The 9,574-nt window shown below is 36.4% G+C and overlaps 1 pseudogene; it reads left to right on the forward strand.

The window, feature by feature from the left end:
* Positions 1–641: 641 nt before the first annotated feature.
* Positions 642–1,137, forward strand: LOC112835352 (small ribosomal subunit protein uS8-like; annotated as a pseudogene).
* The last annotated feature ends 8,437 nt before the right edge of the window (positions 1,138–9,574 follow it).

Raw genomic sequence — 9,574 nt, forward strand, 5'->3', positions numbered from 1 at the left:
TAGAATTCTGTACCTTGAGAAATTATCCTTCAAAAGTAAAGAACAAATAAAGACTTTCTCAGACAAACAAAAACTGAGGGCATTTGTTGCCAGCAGATCAGCCTTGCAAGAAATGTTAAAAGAAGTTCTTTAGAAAGAAGAAAAATGATGTAGGTCAGAAACTCAGATCTATTGAAGAAAGGAAGAGCATCAAAGGAGGAATAAGTGAGGGTAAAATAAAAATTTTCCCTAATTGACCTAACAGATAAAAGTTTGCTCAAAAACACAGCAACGATGTGTTCGACTCTGTGAGCTCTTGTCAATACCTTGCGTACATACGTATGCCTGTATATGCTTACCTATAACTGAAATGAACGACAGCAATGGTTCAAGGATTAGGAGGGAGGATTAGCATTATTTTGTTGCATAAGGCACTCACACTGCCCAGAAAGCAATAAGCAATTCCGGGTTATTTAAAGGCGAACTTGAGTTGGTTGTAAGAGTACATGGCAAACTCTAGGGCAACCGCTAAAAAAAAGTAAGAACAATAAAAATAAAAGTAAAACCACAACTGATGTGTTATGAATGAAGAGAAAATGGAATTACAGAAAATGCTCAACCAAAACCACAGAAGACAGAAAAAAGAATGGAAGATACTCTTTCCACCATCTTTCCGTGCGGCCATAATGGTGCGCATGAGTGTCCCGACAGATGCTCTCAAGAGCATTAACAATGCTGAAAAGAGAGGCAAACACCAGGTTCTTATCAGGCCGTGCTCCAAAGTCATCGTCTGGTTTCTCACTGTGATGAAGCATGATTACATTGGCGAATTTGAAATCATTGATGATCACAGAGCAGGGAAAATTGTTGTGAACCTCACAGGCAGGTTAAACAAGTGTGGCATGATCAGTCCCAGATTTGATGTACAACTGAAAGATCTAGAAAAATAGCAGAATAACCTGCTCCTATCCCATCAGTTTGGTTTCATTGCACTGACAATCTAAGCTGGCATCATGGACCATGAAGAAGCAAGACGAAAACACACAGGAGGGAAAATCCTGGGATTCTTTTTCTGGGGATGTAATACATACGTGCAAATAAAATGCCTCAGTGGAAAAAAAGAAAAAAAGAATGGAGGACAAAAATAGGTATAAAAAAGGGATAACAAATAGAAAACAATAATATGGTAGATATTAATCCAACTATATCAATAATCACTTTGAATGTCAATGGTTTAAACACACCAGTTAAAAAACAAGATTGTCAGGGCGCCTGGGTGGCTCAGTCGGTTAAGCGTCTGACTTTGGCTCAGGTCATGATCCCGGGATCCTGGGATCGAGCCCCGCATCGGGCTCCCTGCTCGGCGGGAAGCCTGCTTCTCCCTCTCCCACTCCCCCTGCTTGTGCTTTCTCTCTCGCTGTGTCTGTGACAAATAAATAAATATTTAAAAAAATAAAAAACAGATTATCAGAGTAGATCAAAAACAAGACCTAACTATATGTTGTCTACAAGAAACCCACTTTAAATATAAAGATACAGGGGCGCCTGGGTGGCTCAGTTGGTTGGGCGACTGCCTTCGGCTCAGGTCATGATCCTGGAGTCCCAGGATCGAGTCCCACATCGGACTCCCTGCTCAGCAGGGAGTCCGCTTCTCCCTCTGACCCTCTTTCCTCTCGTGCTCTCTATCTCTCATTCTCTCTCAAATAAATAAATAAAAATAAATAAATAAATAAATAAATATAAAGATACATACAGATTAAAAGTAAATGGATGGGGGCGCCTGGGTGGCTCAGTTGGTTAAGCTTTGCCTTTGGCTTAGGTCATAGTCCCAGAGTCCTGGGATCAAGCCCCACATAGGGTTCCCTGCTGTGCAGAGAGCCTGCTTCTCCCTCTCCCTCTGCCTGCAGCTCCCCCTTCTTGCTCTCTCTCTCTGTCAAGTAAATGAATAAAAACCTTAAAAAAAAAAGTAAATGGATGAAGAGTTAATTTATCTAAAGTTTCTAGGGCAATGCCTCACCCTGAGTAAATGCTATATAATTATTTATTATTATTGAAAGAATTAAATAATATAATTAACAGATTTTTAAAAAATATATTCAATATATATTTATTGAATATAAACATTTGTAAGAGTTAAAGAATTGGTCATATCTTAAGACATTAAGTACATCTCAATAGATTCTAAGAATTACACAATGTAAAACATTCTCTGGCTACAGTGCAATAAGTAACCAATAATTTTTTTTTTAATTGGTAAAATTTAAACATCCTCTCCCCACCACCTAACCCTAATTCTAACACTAGACATCTTATTTTATGAAGGTGGAGAGCTGGTTGATTATAGGTGATGGTGTTTCTCTTGCCATGGAAACATGAGAAATTTTCCCTGTTTCTTTTTTAAGCAAGATAGTTGGTCTTAAAGTCCTTGAGTTCTGGGTTTCCCTGACTAGAAATAAGGCTAACTTTGTTTTGTGAGATGCATTCAGGGAAATGAGTTCTGCTTGGAGAGTAATAGAAGAAGGTGACCCTTCTTGGAAAGACTATTTGATTCTATAAATTAAGGCTTGGGGGCTTCTGTAGGACTTGGTTGTGGGCAGGCTCCTTGGCCCTCAGTTAGGAACCAAGCACCATGGGTTTTGGAGTTTCCACCAGGATCTGCAAGACCAAATATAATGTTGAGGGTGTGGAAGCTACCATTAGAAGTTGCCTTCTAATAAAATATTTTACAGTCATCTATTATTACATAATAAACTATCCCCAAACTTTAAATTGTTGTTGACTTAAGACAAAAATCATTTTATTATATTGCACAATTCTGTGGATCTGGAATGTGAGTAGGGATCAGCTAGGTGATTCTTCTGTTCCATATGAGTTTGACAAAAATGACTCTGGAATTCAGTTGGCAGATGGGCTGGCCTGGAGGGTCCCAGGATGGCTTCATGTGCATGAAGACTCATGCACACATGCCTGGACAAGGATGGCTAAAGAACCAGTATAGCTAGGTGTATTAAGTACAGCACCACGCATGACCTCCCAGCATGTGATGTCAGTGTAACCAGACATTGTACCTGATCGTTCAGGACTCCAGGAGTGAATAAGACAAAAGCAGCATGGTCTTTTATAATCAAAGCCCACATGTCACCTCATGTCACTTCTACTATTGACTGGTAAAAACCATCATAAGCCAGCCCAGATAAAAGCAAAGGGCACATACCCCCATCTCTGACTAGTGCCAACAACTTAACAGCCACTATTTGAAACCACCACAACTACATAGACATGGGCTTAGACCACTGGGAACATCCAAAATGGACTGAAAATCAGGGGCCCTTCTCCAATTTCAGGAACTGCATAAGCCACCAGAATTCATATATAACATGCCTAATGGAAACAGAGCCAGAAGGAGGCTGACTGTGGCTTAGCTATATGTTTTTAATTACATTAAGAAAATATCAACTCTTATTTTACTAAAGCTTTAAAAATGTTACATATTTAAAACAGATTTATTCACTTAAAAAGTAAAATGTTCTACAAAGCTGAAAAAAAATCTCTTGCTCACTGTATTAGTTTTCTATTGGCTTCTATAACACATACCACAAATTCAGTGGCTTCAAACAACAGATATTTATTATATTACAGTTCTGTAGGTCAGAGTCTGGCATAGGCCTTGCTAAGCTATCATCTTAATGTCCACAGGGCATTTCCTTTCTGGAGGCTCTAGGGGAGAATCTGTTTCCTTGTTTTTCAGGTTGTTGGCAACATTTAGTCCTTCAGTTTGTAGAACTGAGGTCTCTGTTTCTTTGATGAGGGTTGTTCCTGACTCTTAGAGCCCACCCATGATCCTAGGGTCATGAGCACTCCTGTGGTCACATCTCTCTCTCTCTCCTCTCTGCCCTCAAATGTTCATGTGATTGGATTCACTTAAATAATCCAGGATAATCTTCCAATCTCAAAATCCTTAATTAAATCACATCTGCAAAGTCCCTTTTGCCATGCTACTTAACATAGTCATGTTTTCTGGGGATCAGGACAGGAGCATCTTTGGGAGGTTCTGCCTACCACAATCCCTACTCCCCATCCAATTCCAAAGTCTTTTTTTGTTATATTACCAGCATACAGCACGATTTCTGGATTTTCCTTTTTAATTTAAACCTTAACATTAATATAAGGATTTAACTCTTTTATGTGCCCACACATTCACACACACATACATATTCTCCTTCCCTCATTCCCCCCCCCAAAAAAAAGAGTTTTACCACAATTATTGGTTAAATCATTATCCCCCTGTTTACATTATTATAAGTAAATTTTTTTTAAGATTTTTTTTTTTTTTTGAGAGAGAGAGAGAACACAAGCCTGGGGAGATTCAGAGGGAGGAGAAGCAGACTCCCTGCTGAGCAGGGAGCCCAATGTGGGGCTTGATCCCAGGACCCCAAGATCATGACCTAAGCCGAAGGCAGACACTTAAACAACTGAGCCACCCAGGTGCCCCTAAGCAAAGTAAATATTTTTATAACTAAAAACATGTTATGCTATGATTATTTATTTCCTGCATAATTGCAATGACTATTTGTCACCTTTCTTCCAGTCACTTAATTTTCTATATATTGATCATCTTGGAAGTTTTCATCAGAATTGGAAATCATTTCTCAATACATTTGAACGCAGCAAGAAATCTATCAATTGTTCTCCTTGCTTGAAAACATTCCTCCTTGGCCTATTCCCTTTCGCTGGAACTTGGATTGATTGCTGTCCAATCTATTATAGCTATTGAACTGGAAATATTCTTTTAGTATACTTCCTTCCCAGAATTGCCTTTTCTTTTCTCCTATGTTGAGGATCACCTGTCTCTTGGTCTCTTCCCTCTTTTTGCTGGAGCGCATGCTCCAGTAACTCTCTGAGAAAAGGTGTATGATTTTTTTTTTTTTTTTTTTTTTTTTTAGTTTGCATGTCTTAAAATCTTTTTTTATTCTACCCTCACATTTGCTTAATGCTTAGGCTTTGTATAGTATGCTGGGTTGGAAATCTTCCTCCCCCAACTCTAAAATGATGTCAAGATTTGAGTGAGGATGGTGTGGGGAGTGGCCTGTATGGTATCTTATAGCAATGGAATAACAAAGAAGGTCAATTGTGAAGGGGGAGTTAACCAGAATGACATCTCCACCACAAGTATGTTCTCAGGCACATCATTTTTTAAGAGCAGATGATATTTGAGGATCTAAGAAATGGTTCCTTTAATCTACTATGCTTGCATATTTTAGAAAAGTTTTCATGTACTTAACCTCTAGCCTTTCATATACTTAACCAATTTGAACATTTCATATACTTAACCAATTTGAACACTGCTGTTCTAAAGCATCAACTCTTCCTGGAAGAGGGGTACCTAAGGGGTAGAGAGACAAAAAAACACTGGTTGTCTTACTCTCTCCTTCTTTTTCACTTACCATCCCTCAAGACCAGAAACAAAAGCTTTAGAAAAGTTATTTCTTTCTACTGTATCACATCCTCCTTCCACCCTATAAAAGTGGTTCAATGGCCTCTTTGTGATTCTGATGCTCAATAACCTAAATTTCTCTAGAGTCAAGAATACGCAAATAAAATCACCAATAATGACAATTTTCATTTGTTTTTCCTTTTAAAATTTATATCAGAAATTTATATGGTCTGCTTTGCAAGATATGAAGAATTTAAGAAACATATACATTATAAATGTTTTTAAAAGACTCATGAGTTTTAAAGATTCAAGACAAGAGAAAAAAGAAGGACTTCGATGATTTTCTAATCACATTTATCATGAACAATTTTGGCCTATGTTTCTACTAATGAAAATTGTTATTAATTTTAGTCAAGTTTTAAAGAAAGTAACCAAGTCCCAGACACTGGATATTATGGCAATGTTATAACCTTATTTTCCAGGCTTGTGGAAACCAGAGAGTTTTACAGTGAACAGTTAAGCAGTCTATGATTAATTGCTAAAATGAGAGCTATAAGCATATATCTGACTCAGTATCATGAAAGACCTAGGCTATTAGCAAATGTGCTCCAGAACTTTATCCTGTAATCTACTTAAATAAAAAATAAAAGTTACTAAGCTGTCAGTTGGTGAGAAATGCAATTGAAAAATTCATAGTAAAACTCAAACAGATTATCTTAATATATATTCAACCTCAGGGTCCAAGCATATTCATTTCTACCACAAGTTCTGAATAGAAACAAACATGATGATATTAAAATTGAATTTTTACCCTAAAACTAACATGGAAATGAAAACTGAAAAAAATAAGTACATTTATTTCTTTTACCCAGAGTTTTACTAAGAGTTTTAAGTTATTTGTACATTTAGACCTCTTGCATTTTAACTTCCTCTGAGAACAATAGAAATATATTCCCACCCTGTTACAGCCTTATCACCTAGTTCTATTGAGAAATCCTTTCAACTAAAACAGTTAACAAGGTTAAAATCCAGATTCTATCAATTAATGATGAAGGTTAGCAATTTAGTAGTTGATCAATGTTACATGTTTAATGAACTTAGATGAACACTTCCATGCCTTTGAACTAACTCATATTAATTAGTTAAATGCAGAATTCACATTTGATCTCCCTATCACATAGCAAATGTAGACAGCTTGAAAAGCCATAAATGACTAGAAACAATGTAAATGTGCAGGAATTTCAGTATAGAAAAGCAGAAAGGAAAAAAAATCAAGATCTGGTCCAAATTGTTCTAAAAACTAAAGTTCAGATTTCCCTTTCTATTTGGCATTTGCTGAATTTCTGGATTCCACCAATTGTCTTTAAATTCTAAACAGTGAAAAACTGCTTCCTCAGTAGTAGTAGGAAAAAAAAAAGGAAACTAAATCGCTTTTTAAAGCATTCAAAACCAACCATCAAACATCATTGCTGGGGAAATAAGCAGCCAGTATTTGAGTGAGACCTCAAACTATAAATATGAACTTCTGTAGTCCGTCCATGCCTTGGCTCTACTTCCCAGCTGAAGACTCCTAAAATTACATGGTTTCTAGTAAGTGAATTACGTTTATATTTGTCCCATAATCAAAGGATGCAGATCAAAGTTTGATTTCACAATCTTGTTGCTTCCTGAAGAGGTATTCTCTCATGAAAATGAGGCCATTGCCTGGGTAAATTGAGAGACCAGCTCAGAAAGTGATCAAAGCCATGAAAAAACTCATTTTGTAAATTATTTAAGGATGTGCAAGCACATTTTATCAAGAGCCCCAAGGTCACAGCAAAGTACTTATGTATATTTTTGCCTCATGCTTTGCCATATTTTTTTTTCATTACAATGGTTTCATTTGGAGATCCATAAGGAAGAGCAATGCTGTACCAAAGGAAGGAAAAAGGGGTTGTGCATTTTAACCTTTAATGGAATAATTTCAGCAACTTAAATTTCCTTTTAGCTTTAATCTATTCATATGCTAAGACTGGAGGACATATTTTGGGATTGAATCTCTACCCTCAAAATATCAATTATTGTTTTTGAAAAGGGACTTTTGTTAGATACTGGAAGATCATGTACAAGTGCAAACAGAATTAGTAAAAATGCTATCTCTGGAATAAAAACAAAGGCTAGGTTGGGGTTGAAAGACTTCTGGGAGGGAGTCCACCAGAGCACAGTAAAAGCAAATTAACTACAGGATGTTTTCCATCCAGAGTGGATTCATCTGCTGACAATGAAAGGGGAAAAAGTTCTCTTGGTTATGGATTGGGTTTTTCTAGAATTTTTAAACAACCAAAATACCATTGTAGGGTCATATGCCCATGAGAAATATCATTACAACTAAACATTTAAGTAAAGGAGGAAAAAAATTGATTGAAAAAAAATTGCCCATTAGGCAATACTAAGTTCTTAAAATTGTTATTATAAAAGTTGCTCGTTTAAATAATCCAGTAAGACAATACTTTTCTTTATTTCCATGAATGGGTCAAAAGGTACAAGCAATACCTGATATTGTTCTATAGAGTTAATTATGGGCACAGCAGAATCTTTATATCACTGCAGACAAGTTTTTTAGGAAAACAATGAAAATGGGCAATGCAGATGCTATAGGAAATTTTATGTCTAGGGAATCTTGTATCTATTCTGCAATTCATACATCTGAAAATTGCTAGCTATCTAAAGATTGTTAATCAGAGTTGTTCTTAATTAAAATACTTTTGAAGTTTTAAATATGTTTTAATTTAGACAATATTTATTAAAATTTTAATGTAAAAACAGTAACAAAGTTAAGATAATCTCCCCTCTCTCTGTTCATCTTTATGCTCCTTAAAAATCATTGAATTTTTAAATTAAGAATTCCCAATAAGTGTGTTCCCTTTTCTTCTCACTCCCTTGGCCCAAACAATTAGAAAAGGCTTTATTTTGACATGATTTTTACATTTTCTTTTTTCTCTATCAAACTCATGTGCACTGAGTGATATAATCAACAGATTTACAAAGTTAATAAATGGTAGTTGGAGTTATAACACAACAATTTCTGACTGGAGGGGAGCTCTTCTCAAAATGAGCACAGAAAGGAAACTTCAAATCAGTACATTTTTCAGCCATTAATGAATCAATAGAGTTTAAAAAATCACATGACACTTAAAAGATTTCAAATGTTTTCACATAATTTTCCAAGAAACAGTCAACAGTGGTATATTGTCTCACATCTCTACATTCCAGGTACTTTATTCCTTGACAAGCCAGATAATTTCACTATTCTACAAAAAAAAACTAATTATGCCTGTAAGTAGGTATCCTTACTCTATTACCTCAAAAAAAAAGAATGTGAAACATACCACAATATTTAAATATGTCTCATATAAAGTGGTCATATTTAATATGAAACCATTAGGGGTAAAGTACCTACATTTTTATACATATGTAAATGTTTTTATTTTATTAGCAGATTTTCTTTATTCATGAACATATCTACCTAGACTGAAACATTCAGATACCACCTTCCCCACTCTGCATAAGGAGGGAGCAATTCTCGGAACAGACTCCTGTTTCCTGACCACAGGAATAACTGTATGACCCATCATTCTGGCCATAGTGAAGCATGAACATGTGATCCAGTTTAAGCAATTTAGAGTCTTGGCTAGGATCTCTCTGCTGGACCTTAGTGGAAAGAAATTCCAGTTCTCTGCTGATGACACAACTCTAACAACGTGACCCCAGGGCTGCCAGCCACTAGGTTCCCCACCTCATCGAAAAGCTTGAGAGAATAAAGTTGATGTGCAGATTATAGGCTCAGGACAGCACAAACTTCCAGGTTAGAGTTCCTGAGACCCATCCACCAAGCCACAAAATTAGAATCTATAGTTTGGGAAAGTAAGGGCATTCCTTCTTTAAAGATGGAGTAAACGACATTCTCCTTCCTGATAACCACCACCCCCAACAAAATCAAGTGAGGTCTTGCCGAACCCTATCTTTCCTTGACACTCATCTCCCTTACAATTACTTCTACAGTCCTGGCACATAATAGGAGCTCAATAAATACTTTGAGTGAATGAATGAGTGAATCAATGAATTCATTAACACTGAACTGTACCATACAGTTAGTGAAGATGAATTAGTAAACAGAGGAAC

The sequence above is a fragment of the Callorhinus ursinus genome, unplaced genomic scaffold, assembly GCF_003265705.2.
Source record: "Callorhinus ursinus isolate GAN/ISIS: 27379988/994484 unplaced genomic scaffold, GSC_fseal_2.0 scaffold11, whole genome shotgun sequence".
Lineage (NCBI taxonomy): Eukaryota > Metazoa > Chordata > Mammalia > Carnivora > Otariidae > Callorhinus > Callorhinus ursinus.